The sequence below is a fragment of the Anastrepha ludens genome, chromosome 6 (genome assembly GCF_028408465.1).
Source record: "Anastrepha ludens isolate Willacy chromosome 6, idAnaLude1.1, whole genome shotgun sequence".
NCBI lineage: Eukaryota > Metazoa > Arthropoda > Insecta > Diptera > Tephritidae > Anastrepha > Anastrepha ludens.
In genome coordinates this window covers 112496435-112516272 of record NC_071502.1, presented here as the reverse complement: position 1 = coordinate 112516272, position 19838 = coordinate 112496435, and the positions used below count along the sequence as shown (strand labels likewise).

At 37.9% G+C, this 19838-nt stretch overlaps 1 protein-coding gene across 1 annotated transcript in view; it reads left to right on the top strand.

Moving 5' to 3' along the window:
- Positions 1-15657: 15657 nt before the first annotated feature.
- Positions 15658-19838, top strand: part of LOC128868494 (protein sine oculis) — a 117226-nt gene continuing 113045 nt past the window's right edge. Inside the window, exon 1 of the mRNA XM_054110641.1 lies at positions 15658-16785. The gene's annotated coding sequence lies outside the window, so the exon portion shown is untranslated. The remainder of the gene's footprint in view (positions 16786-19838) is intronic.

Genomic DNA, 19838 nt, shown 5'->3' with positions numbered 1-19838 from the left:
TTTATTTACGAGTAGAGCACAAGCTTGAACCGTGGATATCTAGCTTTGACGTTGATGCAGACGTCGATAGCACCCTTTTACCAGACTAAGCGCATTACCTTTCCTAGTGTATCCACATCTTTTCATCTGCCACATTCTTTTTTTGGCGTATAAACAGAAATTTTCTGGCTAAAAAACGGCTTTCAATACTTCTCAGCCATAACTCGTAAGGTAATCAAGTTCCTGCGTTTTGTATTATTCTTATTAATTTCAATAGATTTGAAATGGTTTACTGTGCGACTGTCAATAACTCAGCAATAAATTATTATTGCATTTGCCATGGGTCTTCATTGAGTAATGCTTTCACTTCTGCCTCTGCAAATTCTGATGTGCTGGGGGTTGGAGGCAGCGACCCCAAAAAATACAGTATGCGTGCTTTGGCCTTTTTTTGGGTGGCTGTGTAATTACACTGGAAATACTCTTTGAAAAAATTTTGGGCACCACTTTTTTTGACTAAAATTTAACGGGTAAAATAAATGAAAACTTTGCTATTAAAAATAAGTGTTAGAGAAAGAGATGCCAGCGTCTTTTTATTAAAAAAAATATTTTTAAGCTCTCGGCCTTCAAGGGCTAAAAAGCTTGGTACAATCAATACTCTTAGAAATCGGTTAATGGCCATACCCACGTTCCATATAACAGTAATTTTAGAAATCAAAAAGAAAATGAAGATATTTCATTAACTGGGGACGAAACATTTTTTTAAATTGTTGTGAGGGGGGATATTAAAAACAGATACAAGTTTATACAAGGTGGCACAAAATTAATCACCCTACCGGAAGATTTATATTTTTTGCAAATGCCGTCGTCCGTCAATCATATTTGACACTTGCGAACTAAGCAGCTGCAGTAAATAAGTAGAAAAGCATAGGAGCGCGTAAAGGTCAAAATAAATGATTCCATCACTCAAAATCGTTTTGTTTAATATTTAGTTAAAAAGTTATTCGAAAACAAAAGAAGGAGGAAGGAGGCTGTTGAGGATATGTGAATTACGAACAATGACTGAGTTACGGTTGTATTAACCGCTTTATGCTGCTGATGAAGTTCATCAGATTAATATTAAAGCCTGCGATGTCAACAGGCGTAGCAAAGAAATGAGAACCAAGAAGCCTAAATCTTAACTCCGCGAGGGCAGGGCATCTACGGAGAAGGTGCTGAGATGATTCTACCTTATCTCCAGACAGCTGACGCAAAAAGGACCCGAAGTAATAGTGCCCTATGAGGACACCCACCCACCCAGATATTAACATCAATAGTCTTATTGAATTTAGCGACCGCCGTAGCCGAATGGGTTGGTGCGTGATTACCATTCGGAATTCACAGCGAGAACGTAGGTTCGAATCTCGGGGCAACACCAAAATGAAGAAAAACATTTTTCTAATAACGGTCGCCCCTCGGCAGGCAATGGCAAACCTACGAGTGTATTTCTGCCATGAAAAAGCTCCTTATAAAAATATCTGCCGTTCGGAGTCGGCTTGAAACTGTAGGTCCCTCCATTTGTGGAACGACATCAAGACGCACACCCCCCAAAAGGGTGTACGCGCCAATTACACATTTATATAAGCAGTTTTTTATTCCAAAATTTTTATCAACAAAATAAATTTAGATTTCTAAGCAAAAATAAAAATAAAAACGTTTACCTATAAAAAGGTAACGTTGGCAACTCTGCAGGCGTGAATAAATCGAACAATTATCGGGCAGGTGAAGTGAGTGTGGCGTTAGCCGCAAATGAAGCGCGGAACTGCGCACGCGTGCATATTTTAGTTATATAAAAGCTACGCGGAGCTCAAGCTGTTTAACAGCCACTAGTGGTCTAAAGGCTTCATATACACACACACGCACACACAAATGCGTCTACCTATGAATGTGCGAGCGTGTACGCGTGCAGCTTGTGAACGCTTTGGCACTTTGCGTGAAACGTTTAAACCAACAATTACGCGCACATAAATCAAACAGTCGACTGGCACTGGCTAACTGGCAGGCCAGCTAGGTGAAGCGACACCAACACTTCATAACTACGAGTATAGTCATATGTATGTATGTATGTGCATATGTATAAAACAAAGGTGGCGATGAGGAAAGCAGTGAGGGAGGAGTTAAGGGTAAATGAGGCAGCCACACCGCCACCGAGTAAGTTCCATTGCCACACTTACTGCTCTGAGCGCCTGCTGGAGCTACTCGCCTCACGGGCTGCCAGCCATTGGACGCTGCATTGGTTCGTTGCTTGATTGCTCGATTCAGTTGGTCGGTTTCAAGTATCAATAAATAATAGCGCCGGAATTTGCTGATCGTGATGGGAGTTTAGATTATATGTCTCAGATACAAATCTGTGAATGCCACCAGCGATGGCCGAGCTGCAGCAAAAACAACAAACAACAAACAGCAAACAACAATAACAACTATAAGCACCACCAGAACGACAATCATCAGCTCGAAATACGAACGTCGGGCGACACTCTTTGCCAGTGCAGCCGCCAAATAAACTGCGGACTGTGAACTTTAGCGGCAATGGTGTTCAATTGCATTTGCTCGCTGCTGATAAGCCTACAATGGGTGGAGTGATGGTGTTTGGGTGATTACCGACTAGCCACTTCGATTGGCATGGAGCGATAAATTTTGAAAATTGCTGGCGTTATTTAAATTAATTATGTTTTGGCGTGTAATTGTAGTGTAGCTGGAGGAAAACTGCTGAAGTGCAAAAACTCAAACACAGCGACAATAGTCCTGCCGTACTGTTTCAATCTGTCAAGAGTTGATGGCGAATAGCGAGTGGCTATTAGGACATACGGCCTATGGCAGTCAATCAGTTAAGAAGTTCATCAGTTTTTAAGAAAATAACTTTGAAAATATTCCGGTAATAATTTCTTGTTATATTTAACATGAATTCCTCTCCAAACACACAACATTTTCAACCTTTTGACAAAGTCAGCGGGGCTTCTGTGCAGACATATGTACGTACTCATGTACTCGCACTTCTGCTCTCCACTGACAGACAGCATCTGTTTGCACGCGACCATTTCGTACATTGTATGTGCCAGCATAATTAACACTTTGAGGCACGCAATGCGCACAGAACTACTTGAATTTCGCGATGTCTTCTCCTCTCGGCTTGCTTATCATTTTTGTTTTTAGCATTCCTTGAATAGCTTGCATGCTGACTGAAATATTTCTGACAAGTTGCTCTGGCTACTGATAGAAAAACCTCAGCTGGATGCGAGAGAGTATTGCTTAAAAATGTGAAGTTGAACAAAAATGTTTAAGTAGTTCTCTTACTAGCTCAAGGCCAGGTATTCCTCCATATATGATTACTTGTACAAGGTGGGGTAAAACTAATCACCCTACCGGAGGATTTAAAACTTTTGCAAATGGCGTCGTATGTCAATCCCACCCACAGGTAGAGGGGTAGTCTTAAGCTAGAACTCGACATCAAACTTTAGCCTGCTGAATAAAGTGTTGAATACTCTAATGCGTGGAACGCAAAGTATCGTATTCTGGTTTTAGTGCTGCTAATTCTTTACAATGCGTTGTGGTTTTCAGCGCTTTGTGTTGAAACACTTCATTCAGCAAATAAATTCTTTGGCGGAATAAAGCGCTGAAAACCACAACGACTAGAACGCATGGTATGGATTTAGTAATGCCAGATATTCTCACGACAGCGACGAATGTCATCCTGCACTTATTGCCGATTGAGGCCTCCAGCAAACAGCTGGCGGTGAAATTGGCACTTAGGTTAAGGGTTCCCGGTGGTCTAGAGCACGAAAATTTCACCTATTTTCACGATTTTTTTTTGCCATTAAAAATTTAAAAAACGTTGTTTCAACTTTTCGGGCTTATTAGTACGTTTATTGAGCATACAAAAAAATTTTTTGTTTTTACTTTTAAAACAATCTGACAATCAAAAATCGGACCCGGACAGCGTAGATGATTTCGAGACTTCTACTCATCTAAAACACCAAATTTTACGTTTAAAGTTTGAGGTACATGAGCGCGCGGACCGCTCTCTACCTAGTTAAAGAGCTGCAGAAGCGATAATATTGGGAATTTCCGCATGAAAATTTCACAGCATATTTTTAAGATACTAAACTTTTGAAATATCGAAAAACAGAAAATCGATTTCTCCAAATTTCTAGACCACCCGGCCCCCTTAAGAGAATATTCTTACCTAGCCACTAACAGGAGCGGTCACGCAAGAATACTAGATGAATACCCCTTCTTACATCATACGACAGTCTTTTGTAACTCAGTACAGCAGTACGTCCTTTACCACAACTTTCCCAACGAGATTGGGACAATAGAGTAATGGACAATAAAAGTGGAATCAGTGTCTATACTGTAGTAGGCGGAGGCCTTCACTCTGAGGAAATGAGTGCCAACATTTCATTCCGGCTACCAGATCACCGTAGTGTATTTCATGCTGAAATTCTGGCTATCAGCGAAGGCCGTTAGCTCTAAAGAAAAGTTTTCTCACCACAAGAGAAATAAAGATATCTTCAGATAGCCAATCGGACCTGAAAGCATTATAATCGCCTAATAACAGGTGGCGCAAAATTAATCAATTATGAAAAGATGTATAATATTTGCAAATATCGTCCTACGGCAATCATATTTGACACTTGTGAGCTAGACAGCTGCAGCATACAAACAGACAAGCAATGGAGTCATTCAAAATATTTTTTTTTAGTAAAAAGTTGAATGGTTAATTTTGCGCCACCCTTTGTTAACTCGAAGATAGTAAAAGAATGTATCGGCATTTTGACAGAACTATCACAGTACTTTACAATAAACCTGTTCTGGGTGCCGGGTGACAGCGACATAGCAGGCAACTGCAAAGCAGATGAACTTCTAACCAGACAAAGCGAACAAATCTATACCTTTAGCAACTTGTAAGATGCTTATAGGCAAACACACTATCAGAGCTGCCGACGGGCTATGGGCTCAGTCCCTGACCTGTGCAACAAGTAGAATGACGTAGCTAGAATGGAACATGGGCCGCACAAACCGATTGTTGAAATTGAACAAGAAGGATATGAGAAATCTTCTTGGAGTTCTAACAGGGCACTGTCTGATTGGCAGGCATGCCAGTAGATTGGGAGCACCCGTTACATTGCGTCCAATTCGGCGAGGTGGTCAAACATTTTGCTGTTTCTAAGAAATATCCAAGTCCCTGGATATCTAATATGCATAATACGAAGCTGCTTTAGGGATAGAGTCTTGAGGAATAATACGGATGACGGTCTAAAAGTATATAAAGTCACTGGTGGCGTCCCTCAGGGATCAGTCCTTGGACCCTCTCTGTGGAATGCCATGTACGACGGAGTACTTAGCTTAAAATTGCCGGATAAAGCAACACTGGTAGGCTATGTCGATGACATCGCCCTCGTGGTCACGGACAAGAAGATAGACGACCTGCAGGAGAAGTGTTATGATGCAGCAGCTAGCGTCCAACTATGGCTTTCTGCAGCAGGGCTGAAGTTGGCCGTACAAAAAACAGAAGCGATCCCCGTAACTGCGCGAAGAAAAAAAGAGTTCATGAAATTGCGAATAGGTGGCCATGAAATACTGTCGCAAGAGGCAATAAAATATCTAGGCATAATGATTGATGCACGGCTCTGCTTTAAGCAACATTTTGCAACTTTGGGTTCCAAAGCAGCGGCAGTCAACGGTGCTCTTACAAGAATTCTTCCAAACAAGGCGAAGCGCCAGAAGGCACTTCCTGGCAAGTGTGGTGGATTCAGTCATCTTATATGCTGCTCCTATTTGGGCAGGAGCTAAGCCATCGAATGTTAGACCAGTAGCTCAAGTGCACCGACGAAATGCACTAAGAATCCCGTGCGCATAGAGGACCGTATCAGCCTACGCGGTTTGCGTCATTGCTGGAAAGCTCCCAATAGATATACTTGTGCAGGAAATGGGGCAACTTTATGACAGACAAGGAGTAAAGCCGACAACTGAAGCGAAAGCTGCAGAACGTCTGTGTTCGTTAGAAAAATGGCAAAGCAGATGGAACTCGTCTGTTAACGGACGTTGCACCCATAGACTTATCCCCAAAATTAGCCAATGAGTGACCAGAAGGCACTGTGACGTAGACCACTATTTAACCCAAATATTGAGCGGTCACGGATGTTTCTTGGAGTACCCCCGTCATTTTCACACAGAGGACACTTCGTTCTGTTCAAGCTGCAACAATGCAATGGAAAGCGCGGAAGGGAGTCTCCCCAGAAGAGGAGAAGGGATTGTTTTAGTGGCTACACCATTCGACGCAGTTGACGACGGTCGCTGTAAGTGCGAAGGCATTTTAAACCTCCTTACCCACCTCAAAAAAGAAAAAAATATATATATATATTGCAGAAGCTGTAACGACATTGAAGAAGAACAGACTATAGAACACTTTCTATGCGGGTGCATGGCTCTGGATAGAAGAAAGCTCATTATTTTAGGAAAAAAATCCTTGAATAACTTGTCAGAAGTAGCCAATTTAAAAACAAACAAGCCTGTTAGATATATTAAAGCCAAAGGTTGGTTCGATGCGGACCATGTAAACTGAGAGAGGGGACAGCCGTGGTGGTATCACAATTGACCTACAGCAGGCGTAGGTGTGTCAGTTGACAACCACTATACCTACCTATCAAGTCCTTAATGGTGTGCTTATAAATAATATTAGCAGATAACTTGAACGATTTGCAAACGATATTAAATAAAGTTGTTCATCACAACGAAAATTACGGTCTTAAAATTAACATTAATAAAACGAAATTCATGCATGTCAGCAGGAGTCACGCAGGAGCAAACACTAAACAAACACTGAGGGTTCATAATTTAAAAATAGGAAAAGTTTCCAATTTCAAATACCTTGGATGCGGGTTAAATGAAAATTGGGAAACATCAGCCGAAATAAAAACCGATATGAATCTTAAAATTCGTTTTCTGAAGTGTTATGTGTGGTTTGTGCTCTTATATGACATGGAATGTTAGACACTCAAAGTTTCCGATATGAACAGACTCGAGGCCTTTGAAAGGTGTATTTTTAAACAAATCTTGAAAATTCCCTAGACTGATCTGGTTTCTCACTTAGAGGTTCAACGACGAGAACGTGAACTTCTACAAATAATAAACCGTCGCAAGACAGCTTATCTTGGACACATCATGAGAAGCACCAAATACCATATGCTACAATTAATATCGGCAGGAAAAATTGAAGGGAAGCGATGCGTTAGCCGGAAGCAGTTATTATGGTTACGAAATACTATATAAGGTATTGGACGAGCAAATGCAATGTTGCAGAATTATGGCAGCTAAAAATAGAGATATTCGTAAAGAAATTGTAAATAATGTAAATTAATATGTTTTAAGTCATTTAGTTATGAAACAAAGATATAAAATATTTTTTTAATCGGTATACGTATACATATCGGAGGGAGCCAAGTCTGGAGAATAGGCGGAATGTGAAACGAGTTGGACCCCTATTTCCATTAATTTTGCGACCACAACTGCCGAGGCGGGAGTTGGTGCGTTGTCGTGGGGAAAAAGGAAAGCCACTTGATTTCCTCGATGCAAACGAATGCCAAATACGAAGAAATAAGTCGTTCTGGCTGAGATTCGGTGTGCGTTCTTAAAAGTGGTGCTACTAACTAAACATAACCTCGATGCGCGCCAGTTGTGCCGTCTCTCTGTCCTTGCACAGACTTTTCAAATGACCCACGTACCTGCAATTTGGATGGGATATCAGTGGCTTATCTGATATATCATTTTTTTCGATATTTGTCTGTCACACTGGCTTTTTTTCCAAAAATTTGTCAAAATTTATTATACTCCATTTTTCGGGCCCTATACTGCGTTTGTAACATATGAAAGTTTATCAAAGCCAATAAAAGGTCCTCCCTCTGCCAAGGGGGAATGAAGTCAAAAGTTTAAGTTGCATATGAAAGTACATCTAACACTTTTTTGCACGGTAGCTGCCTACGTTGCTTGGGAAACCGTGCAAAAAAAGAAAAAAAAACGTTAAAATTACAAAAAATTAATAATCAAATTAATTCGCCACATTACTCTATTTATAAAACAAAAGCAATTTAATGAAAAAATGTTATTGAAAAAAATTAATACATGAATTTGGGTAAAGTTAAAATTCAATGCATAAATACATACAACATATAAAAATTCAAATTGAAATTAGAAAAAAATAAGTTTCGCAACTATTCATATGAGTTAAAGTGCTAGCATCAGTAGATATGCCAGATGTGTCCAGCCCATCTATTAGGCTTGGTTCCAATGAAGATTTTCGTTCGTTATTAGCCCTAATCCCATGCCGATGGGTCGTTCGTGTCCGGCCAATTCGTTGAGAAATCATGAATTTTTTTATGAAACTACTGCACGGGGCATGTCTCATACCATTTGTTCATGATAAAATATTATTAAAATAAAAAATGTTGAAAAAATCTCTTCGGATATATATAGTTAAGGCTTAGAAGATACCTTATGAATTTTTTCTAATTATATAAAGGGTGGTTAAGTTTCAAGGGCCGGTGTTGATTTTGAATAAAATACAATGTTTTTAGGAAGTTATTGTCATTTCTCTTTGTTATAATAATATTCGTATAGCTCAATTATGTATGAAACAAAATATTGGCCGAATAGCTCCCGTGACCTCGGCCGCACACCTCCATCCGATGGTCCAAATTTTCGATGACGCTGAGGCATAATTGAGGTTATATGCCGTTAATGTGCCGAATTATCTCATCCTTTAGCTCTTGAATTGTTGCTGGCTTATCGACGTACATCTTTTCTTTCAAATAACCCCAAAGAAAGAAGTGCAACGGTGTCAAATCACATGATCTTGGTGGCCAATTGACATCGCCGGGACCTGAGATTATTCGGCCATCAAATTTTTCGCGCAAAAGAACCATTGTTTCGTTAGCTGTGTGACAAGTGGCACCGTCCTGTTGAAACCACATACCGTCTACATCCATATCTTCCAATTCGGGCCATAAAAAGTTCGTTATCATCTCACGATAGCGAACACTATTCACAGTAACTGCCTGACCGGACTCATTTTGGAAAAAATACGGCCCAATGATGCCGCCGGCCCATAAACCGCACCAAACAGACACTCTTTGTGGGTGCATTGGTTTTTCGGCAATCACTCTTGGATTATCATTCGCCCAAATGCGGCAATTCTGCTTATTGACGAATCCACTGAGGTGAAAATGTGCCTCATCACTGAAGATGATTTTCTTCCCGAAGTGCGCGATATGCATTTTCATTTGAACGCCCGTTTTCATAATAAGCCTAAATAACTTTAACGCATTGCTCGATTGTGTATCTTCTCATGGTTCAAATTGAGTTAGTCTGAAATCGAAAAATGTCAAATGAAATGCAGAAAAACTCGACGTTTAGGTGTGGTTCACATTCAACATCGGCCGTTGAAATTTAGCCACCCTTTATAATAAAAAAGAACGCCGGACGCGAACGGCATGGGATTAAAAAAAACTGCACACCAAAAATCTTTCTAGAAGTTCGAATTAAAAAACGTGGAATTGGGATGAACACTTTGTTCAATTTTTTTAATTTTTGCATAAAATTTTAAAATTGGACATATTATGCTTTTTTTTAACAAATTGTTATATATCTCTGCTTTTATATAAAGAAAACGTAAAATAGTCAAAACATATATTTATCACGATTTGTAATACATGCATAAAGAAGTGTGTACGAGGTGTGTTCAAAAAGTATCGTGAATTTTGAATTTTCGCAGGTTTCGTATATTCGATTTTCGATTTTTTAGTGGCGATATGTCCGTACTCATGTCATGAAATTAAGTGCGCGGATGCATTCCAAATGCTGACGGTGTCATACGGAGAAGCTACTTTGGACCAAAGCAACGTTAATCGGTGGTACAAAATGTTCTCAGAAGGCCGAGAAGATGTGAACGACGAAAAGCGTGCCGGACGCCTGAGCACTTCAACAACAGACGAAAAAATTGATGAAGTGAAGAAAAGGGTATTGGCCAATCGGCCAAGGACCGAGACATATCGGTTGGCTCGTGCCATTCAATTTTTTTCAATGATTTGGGCATACGACGGGTCGCCGCAAAATTCGTACCAAAACTGCTCAATTTCGGCCGAAAGCAGCATCGCATGAACATTGCTAATGAGATGTTGGACTCTGTCCGCGATGACCCAAATTTGCTCCAGAGGGTCATAACTGATGAAGAATCGTGGGTTTATGGTTATAGCGTGGAAACCAAAGCTCAATCATCTGAATGGAAGCTGTCGCACGAGCCAAGACCGAAAAAGGCGCGTCAAGTTCGGTCGAATGTAAAAGTTTTGCTTACCGTTTTCTTCGATTCTTCGATTGCAGGGGCGTTGTGCATCATGAGATCTTGCCACAGGGTAAAACGGTCAATAGGGAATATTACCTGCAAGTTATGCGCAATTTGCGCGAAGCAATCCACCAGAAACACCCGGATTTGTGGAAGAACAAAAATTGGCTCTTGCGTCACGATAACGCCCCTGCTTGTGCGCGACTTTTTGGCCAAAAACAACACACTAGTGATGCCACAACCACCGTATTCCCCAGATCTGGCCCCCTGTGAGTTTTTCTTGTTCCCGAAACTGAAGAGGCCCATGAAAGGACAGCACTACGCTACGATTGACGAGATAAAGACGACAACAAAGGAGGAGCTGAACAAGATAAAAAAATGATTTGATGAAGTACTTCGAAAATAGGAGAAAACGTTGTCACAAGTGCATAATATCTCATAGGGATTACTTTGAAGGGGACAAAATAGATATTAATGAATAAGTAAATAATTTTGAAAAAAAACACAAAATTCGCCATACTTTTTGAACACACCTCTTATGTATAAGAGATATAATATAAATCCAATTTGTTTTCCACAAAATTTGACTCTAACCAAGTTTTCCCATTTTCTTTCTGAGTTTCATTTTATTCACCGTAACAAATGATTAACCAAATAAAACCACACCCGAAACTGAATACGACGAACAAAAGGATCAAATTATCAAAATCCGTATCCCAATACAAAATACCCACACAAGTCGTCAAAAATAACAAGCATAATCCGTTTTGTGGTGAGATAAATGCCAAAGAATAAATTTCATTTTTTTTCTACACACAAAAGTACATTTGTACGTACATACCTGCAGGCCAAATAATAAACAGAAATTAGTTCAGACATTCGAAGAAGCAGAAGCATAACTGAACGGTAGAAGAAAAATATATGAAATTGAAGAAAAAAACCAAGTGAATGAATGACAACAAATTTCACTTAAAAGCGTTCTGGGCCGATGTTAAATTTGTATACAATAAGTGGATGCAGTAATTTAATTTTCGCATTAGTAGGCACAAGCATTATTTCGACATACAAACAAACATATTATTTATGTACAAATTAGAGTATTTTTCTTTTCAACGAATTTTATTGCAGTATATAACTACAAACATATGTACATAACATCACAAGCGCCGGCCACAATTTTTTGCCATATAGGCAATTCAAAATTTCACGCATTGAGTATCTTTAAAATATGCTCCTGTTAAAGGGATTCAAAGCTGCAAAAAAGATTTTCCAAACCAAAAATTTCCTCTCCTTGTAACGCCATACGTATTTTCCACACCGCATCATTGCCTTTCATCCACTGGCTTTTCGCTTCAGCCTCACTTTAAGATGGCGTCCATTGCGCAGGTCCATTTGCACTAATACATTGTCACAAGCGTAGCGAATCGTCAATGAACTGACCAATCAGAATGTTGCATTTTTTGTTGGTCATTCGTGAATAATCACTTTAAGGGAAAACCGGTTAGCCACGCCTCCTTTTGAGCAGGTTGGCTTGCTTGTTCTTTTTAAGAAGTGCTGTTTGTGATGTGTAGGTAAAAACAAATCAACTGCTTTTGTTGTACAACCGGTATTAGATAATACAGGTGCTCTCAAACTATTTCTAGTTGGCAGTGCATGAAGCTCAGAGTAAAGAATGATCTCTTTCACAAACATCGTGAGAGCGAGAAAGTGAGAAGATAAAAATTGGAGATGAATTCGTATTTGTTGACACTGATGGCTAAAAGGGAAAGGATAGTAAATTTGAATTAACCAAGCTAAAGGCCTAAATACTTTGCGATTCAAACAAACTTTTTTTAGGGTCATAGTACTAAGTGGTACTGATATCTGAGTCTTATGCGTCGTTTGCTCAAAGTTGTTAGCAAACAGAGGACTATTTTGCGGGTGAAACTTTTTGTTTTATACTTATAATCGCACAGCTTGCACGGCGTCTTTTAGCACGAAACCCTGGCCGTGGTATTAAAAATATCAAGCTTTAGTATTAACAAACAGAATGAAATTAAGATGTCAGAATAGATGAGTGCAATCGTTGTTACCAGAGCTCTCGACTTATTGTACTAGAGCATATTTTCGAACTGTTCGTGATTATTATTAAAGGCGAATTCATATAAGGCTATAGCAGTAGTACAACAACTAAATTTGCATGCTCCTTGTTTGGCACGAATTTTGTTTTTTCAGTGCTTTTTTGTTGATTGGAGTGTCAAATTTTCAATTAAACTTGACGTAGCAAACGAAACCGCAACAAAAAAACAGATCACTTCGATATTAAAACCACTAAATTGCAGAAAAAACATATCAGTTAATCCACTATCACCTATTCTGAAAGCGCTTAAGTTGTATGTGTGTATTCAACAGTTTGGCGATTAGTTGGAGTTTCCCAAGTATTTTCTAGACTAGAGACTATAGGGTATCTTCTTTTACTTTACAACACTATTAATCAGGACCTACCATATTTCAACTCTAGTACGATATTTTGAGTTGTTGCTTTCCCTGTCGTTCACTAAATTTCTTAGTGCTCTTTTACAGATCGGACAGCAACAGGCTACTGTATTATAGATATTGTTGAAATAAAAGTAGTAAATTAGTTAATTTTCATTTTCATTTTTGTTAAACAAATTACTAAGTGCCTTTTAGATTTGCAGATATTATTATTTGACAGATAGAAATAGTATCTGCAAATCTAAGAGGCAGCTAGTAATTTTCTTAAACGTATGCATTTCAGAATGATTTCGAAAATTGCAACTACCTATTGCAGAGCATTCTTACAAATGTCAACTAGAAAAGGCACTGGTGAATGCATTGCTATCCACCAAACTTACTTAATAATTAAATATTTTATATATTTCGCGAATGTTAAAAATTTTAAGCTGAATTAGAATTATGTACATAAATGTCCGAACTTTTCCATTCATGCTGGATCCAAAACGTTTACATAAGGTTAATCTACTAGCGCGACTTAAATATTAACAGTTTTGACGTGATAACGTCTTATAATTCGATGTAGCCTGCTGCAGGCACCAAAAAACGCGGCGTTACCTTGCTCATGCGGCGTTACCTTGCTTGAGCTGCAAGCGAGAGCGCGGAACGAACGACAAAGAGGCACAATCGGCCCCCGTGTCCGGCGACGTGTGACATCTGGCTCTCTCCTACATGAGTGAGCATATATATGTATGTATATACGCATATGTATATAAATTCGCATATTTGTATTTGTATTTACGGGGGCCGCCGTAGCCGAATGGTTTGGTGCGTGATTACCATTCGGAATTCACAGAGAGGTCGTTGGTTCGCATCTCGGTGAAAGCAAAATTAATAAAAACATTTTAGCGGTCGCCCCTCGGCAGGCAATGGCAAACATCCGAGTGTATTTCTGCCATGAAAAAGCTCCTCATAAAAATATCTGCCGTTCGGAGTCGGCTTGAAACTGTAGGTGCCTCCATTTGTGGAACAACATCAAGACGCACACCACAAATAGGAGGAGGAGCTCGGCCAAACACCTAACAGAAGTGTACGCGCCAATTATTTATTTATTTTTTTTTATTTGTATTTGCATATGCCTTCTTCCTGTGTGCATGGTAATGAACCATTTCTCTGTTGAGAAAAGGACGATGATAGGAAAAGTAGGAAATAAAAGGGGGTGTTTCGAGTGTAAAGTGTCTTGAAAAAGTCAAATCGATGATGGTGCCTCTTAGTGTTGTTGACTTATTAACGTCTGATGCACAATCGAAATTGAACATATTTTTCAAGAATTTGATAAGTGTTTCGTAATTTTTCACGTTTGTGCAAATGTAACTTCATCAATTCCATTTACCTTCTTCTCTATATTCATACAAAATATTCATCAAACAAATAAAATTAACATTTTCTTTTGAAACCATTCCATCAGCATTTTCTTATGACGTTAGATTACAAGGTTTGGCTATCCAAAGCGATTGTGGGAGTACAAAGTTCAGAACAGACATTTAAGATATTAATTGAAAACTAAAATACAAATTTTACAATATTTAAAAGTGTATTACAATTATTATTATTATTATTATTATTGACATGTTCAGGTGTTACAATACATATAGGTATATGTACTAAGAACTTAGTCTATCTACAAAAGATTTCCACATATTCCGATTACAATTAGGTTATCAATATAAAAAACCTTTAAATTGCTAAAAATACATATACAATTACAACTGAATTTTAACGAAATTAATAATTATGAAACTAAAATAATAAATATTTACAAAGTATTATTTAGATTTCTTACATAGGAAGCAATTTTTTAATTGCATTCGAAATACCTGTTTAAAGCCAACGCGAAAAATCTCGAAACGACAAAGAATTCTGCAGGGAACATTAAACTGTATTCTTTCCAGAAGAACCGGGCAGTCAATTTCGCCATTAACGAGATCAAAGATAAATGAAACTGCCTGAAAGGCACCTCTGTCACCTAATGGGAAAAGACTAATCAATCGACAGCGAGACTCGTATGAGATGTTACGCTTGGCAAATCAGTCGTTGTTTAGACGACATCAAAGCAACGAAGTAACATGGATGAGACTGCGTTGATTTTTTTCGCTATTCCGCCAATACAAGCTCAATTTAAAGCAAATTAGCTGATCCCTTCAACATCGCTGAGAGCCGGTTAACGGTCTGATGTTGGCCAAACCTGAATCCTTTTCACTATGAGCCAAGCCGACTTCCATATTACAAATTAAAAAGAGTAATTTGCATTGCATAAATATTCCATTTAGCCCACTGCGTTTTATTTATATACACAACTGTTACGTTCCTATAAAAACACCTTGTACTCAATTGGTAGATTTTGCAATTAATTTTTTGTGTAATTTTCTAACTTCCAGTGTATTTTTTTCTCTTACCCAACAAAATATCTAAGAGATTCGCATTTGTTCTCATCACTTTGAAAGCCACTGTTTCAACTCACCATTAAATTATAAATAAACAAGCAAAAAGTGGGAGTGCTACTCACTCATCCTTCCCACTCACACACTTATAATCATTGCTACTCGCGCAAACTCTGATCACAAACGGTAAGTGGCCGAAAAGAGACAGCATTACAAAATTTGTTTACTAGATGTGTTTTACAATTGCGATCGTATCGAATTCCGATTCAGTTACAAAGTAGAAAAGATAGACTGCCACTGACAAAATGCACCACCATAAACTGTGAGCAACAACAAAGGATAAAAGCAAAACGCAAAGCAAAATTACATCAGGCAACGAAAGCTACATCTTTGCCGCCGCCACGGCCACTACGGCCATCATCCTCAACATCCACCGTCACCATGTGAATGGTGGCGGCACGAACGTCAACGACAACGGCAGCCAGGGCAAGTAGCAATAATAACAACAAACGCATGGGAGCGCTGAGCAATCGTTAGTTACGGAGCAGCATAGAGTAGCTCCCAGTTGTGGAATACAGAAAAGCAGCAGCTACATTTATTGAATTCAGTTTTTCTTACTCCGTCTTGGCGTGTGGTTCATTCGTGCGTTAAAGGTTTTTTTGTGGGGTGTTTCGTTTGAACGACGCATTCGGTCGGAGGATATACACGCGCGTGCGAGATCCATACACCGTCGGTGTTAGAAACAAAAAATAGAAAATAAACGAAAAATATCTTCGAAGTGTAGTTTAGTGTTAGAACAAAAATAAGAATAAAAAAATAAACGCAAGAAGGAATAAATAACAATACAGAGGATTCCCTGTGCGGCGACAGCACAGCCCTAACACAAGGCATAGCAAAGTATTTAAAACTGTGAAAAACTTCTATGTTGTTCGTACTGAAAGAATTTTTGCGATTTATGAAATATTTACAGAAATCTTTTTATTGTTAAATTTCTATTTTGTTTTTTGTTTTTGATGACTGCTACGCGAAGCAACTTAACATTTTTGAGTGACGCGCAAATATCTCTTATTGTGCTTGTTGTTGTTTGTGTTGTTCATCGACGCTGAACCGCTGCTGCGTTGATTTGTTAATCCGAAATCTCGGAATGTTTTCTCCGCCGCAATTAATTAAATTTATCTGAAAATAGCACTAAAATGACGTGGCGTGCGTGAAATAAATTTTCGGGAATAAAATTATGCGTTAGCTGCCACGACAGTTTTTCGATTTTTCGTAGGTAAAATATTACTTCGTGCATTGGAAGGCACGTGTGCTTCTTTGGAGTATCACTGAAAATCTCGAATTTCAAAAATCACTTTGCTCTTCTGGGAAAATATATAAAAAGTGTTCGTCTATAAATCTGCAAGTTGTGAAGGCGAATACCTAAAAAACTTAACTGATAAGAAAACTGCATTCTTATAGCAGGCCAACAAAATTTTTGGAGTGGAGGATTTAAGAAAAGCGAGAGCTTCTTTGGATAAAATTCAGATGCAGAAAAGAAAGGTTTGTATTTGTGGACATATACAATTTTCGAAAATGTGTGAAATTGTGAATTTATGAATTCATGAATTAACTGCAAACTGGCGTGCATTGCTACACCTTTCGGAAAATTATTGCAAAATGCAGGCATTAAAAATGCTATTCCAATTTGAAAGGCCTACTATGGGTTACTACATAGAATCAGTTTCTACATGCTAATACTAACTATTCCCCGAAAAGCTAACTGTAAATTTAAAAGGAAATAGAAATAAATACAAAAATTAGTATCGCTCATAATCCGTTGTTTATATACATTTGCCGGAATTATCATATAAGCGCTTCTTTTATGCGTTTCTCTGGACGTATTTATGTCAATTATGATTCTATTGAAGAAAAAAGCGATATGTTCTCGATTAGTATGAGAAAAAATTTGCCTCTCAACAAACAACTCTTTCCCCGTCACATTTCTGTGCAAAAATCCGTTATAAGTGGTTCCCAATATGGACATAAAATAAAATTAAAAACTGAAAATAAAATTGATAAAAGTCCCAACGCCTCAAATGTTCAAAAGGCTTCATTTCTTGAGTTAATTTTCTGCTTTAAGATTAGGTTAGGTTTGGTTAGGTTAAAATGGTTGCCCATAGAGAGGCCACACTTGGACGAAAATCAAAAAATCGGCCTTGGTGATACCACTGTAAAGCAGAGGGGAAGGCTGAGAAGAAAGAAAGAAGTAGGAGGAGAGACTTTAAGGCTTTGTGCCCAGAATTTTACGTAAAAAATCGCGAAATATTCCCAATTCATGCAAATGGCCTGTGAATTCAGCAATCGTTCCGAAATTTGCGATAATTCCGTAGTAATTTTTCATAATTTTCAAACATTGCTTGTTTTGAACTTAACTATAAAAAAATGTTAAAGGCTCAATGACAATTTGATCCCCGTTAAATCCCAAATCGCTATGCTCTTACCTGAAAATTGTTATTGAAATTTGTTAGAATTACACTGTGCGACAGTGATTTTGTACTTTTATGGAGACCTAGTACAACTTGTAGGTATAGTAAAACTAAGAAAAATGGTATAGGAGAAATTTCCAATACACCCCCAAAATCTCATTTTATGGCCATAAAACCGTTTTTCAGTAGGTTGATGTGAAGAATCACTCCTAACTTCGCCAATTTCCATCCGATTTCTAATTTGTTTTTTTAGTTCGAAAGAACAAAAACAAGGCTTTTTGACAGTGTGTTGACAATTTTTCTGAAATGACAACTGACGAGACTGTAGACGGAAGTATTTGGAATTTTTTTATTTTTTCTCTATTTTTTCAACTTTGACATAATTTTTACGATATTATCCGATATTGAGGATTTTTTTTAGCACACTACTGTTATAGTAAATTTAATTTTGCGTCGAATGAGCTATATTTGACTGTAATTGAATTAAAATTAATAGAGTTGTGTGAGTTTTAAAATTTTTTGTTTTACTAATTTGGTATGTAGGTATAGCTTACGCTAAATGGGAATAAGGACGTGTTTTGATGCGTTATTATAGATAATATATGTAATATTTATTGGAGTATATATGTATACATAAGAGTACACTGTACTGCATACAACAGAACTGGTTAGAACTTACGAAAATATCTGACATATTATAGCACATTTTTTTTCAATAGAAATATGGAAAAGTTCCCAAGTGTACCAAAGTTCACACTGCACATTGATTAACAAAAGAAGTTTGTTATTATAATTTAACCATATTAAAACGTCAAAGTTTTATTGTTTGTTTCATTGAAATTCAAGAGATATAAATCAAAACGTTGCCAGAAAAGTCGAATTTCTCAATATTCTCCGATGATGTGGCATCATCAGCCTCAACTGCAGGAACTGAAGGAAGTTCAACTCATTGCTGATGATGATCAAACTGATAACAATAAACCTGATGATGAAGAGTACTTTCCGTCTGGTTCTAAGTCTTCCGAACGACACATTGTATCAAATTCAGATTTTCAGGATCTTTCTCGTGATTTACTTCTATCGGGAAGACAATCTGAAACGCTCACTTCTCGATTTAAACAATGGAATTTAGTTGATGTCGACTTCAGATGAATGATGATAATCGAATTTCTTACAGAGAAGTATTCAAAACTGATGAAGAGAATGACAAATGTACCGTGCCATACTAAACTCCAAAGGGCCTTTTCCAATGCATTTTTAAGTTTGGAACCAGTTCCGTTGTGTACTGCACCGTACCATACCGTACAGTGCTGCACTGCACAATGCTCCAATAAATATTATGTGTTTATAATGACACTTCTTATCATTTTCATGCTTCGATGCCTACATACCAAATTAGTAAAAAAAAAAATAAAACCTTAAAACTCACACAACTCTATTAATTCGACGCAAAATTAAATTTACTATAGCAGTAGTGTACTAAAAAAAAAATCCTCAATATCGGATAATATCGTAAAAATTATGTCAAAGTTGAAAAAATAGAGAAAAAATAAAAAAATTCCAAATACTTCCGTCTACAGTTTCGTCAGTTGTCATTTCAGAAAAATTGTCAACACACTGTCAAAAAGGCTTGTTTTTGTTCTTTCGAACTAAAAAACAAATTCGAAATCGGATGGAAATTGGCGAAGTTAGGAGTGATTCTTCACATCAACCTACTGAAAAACGGTTTTATGGCCGTAAAATGAGATTTTGGGGGTGTATTGGAAAATTCTCCTATACCATTTTGTTTAGTTTTTCTATAGCCATAAGTTGTGCTAGGTCTCCATAAAAGTATATTTAATTTTTTTTTTTTGTCACACAGTGTTATCTATATATTATTTTTTGTATATCCAACTATTAGTTTTGCCGTCGGCATAGCCTTGGTGTGGTGCAGAAAAGAGTTGCGTTTATTAAATTAAAAATCTCAGCACCGAATTTCACTTTCTAAAAAATCTCGAAGGAAAAGCTAGGAAAGCATCTCAACATCATAGTCATCAAGATTCACCAATCACCACCCGATTGATATGTCATGATTCTGTTGGCCGCATTTCAGCTAACAACTAAGGAGTCTATAGGCAGTGATGTTGA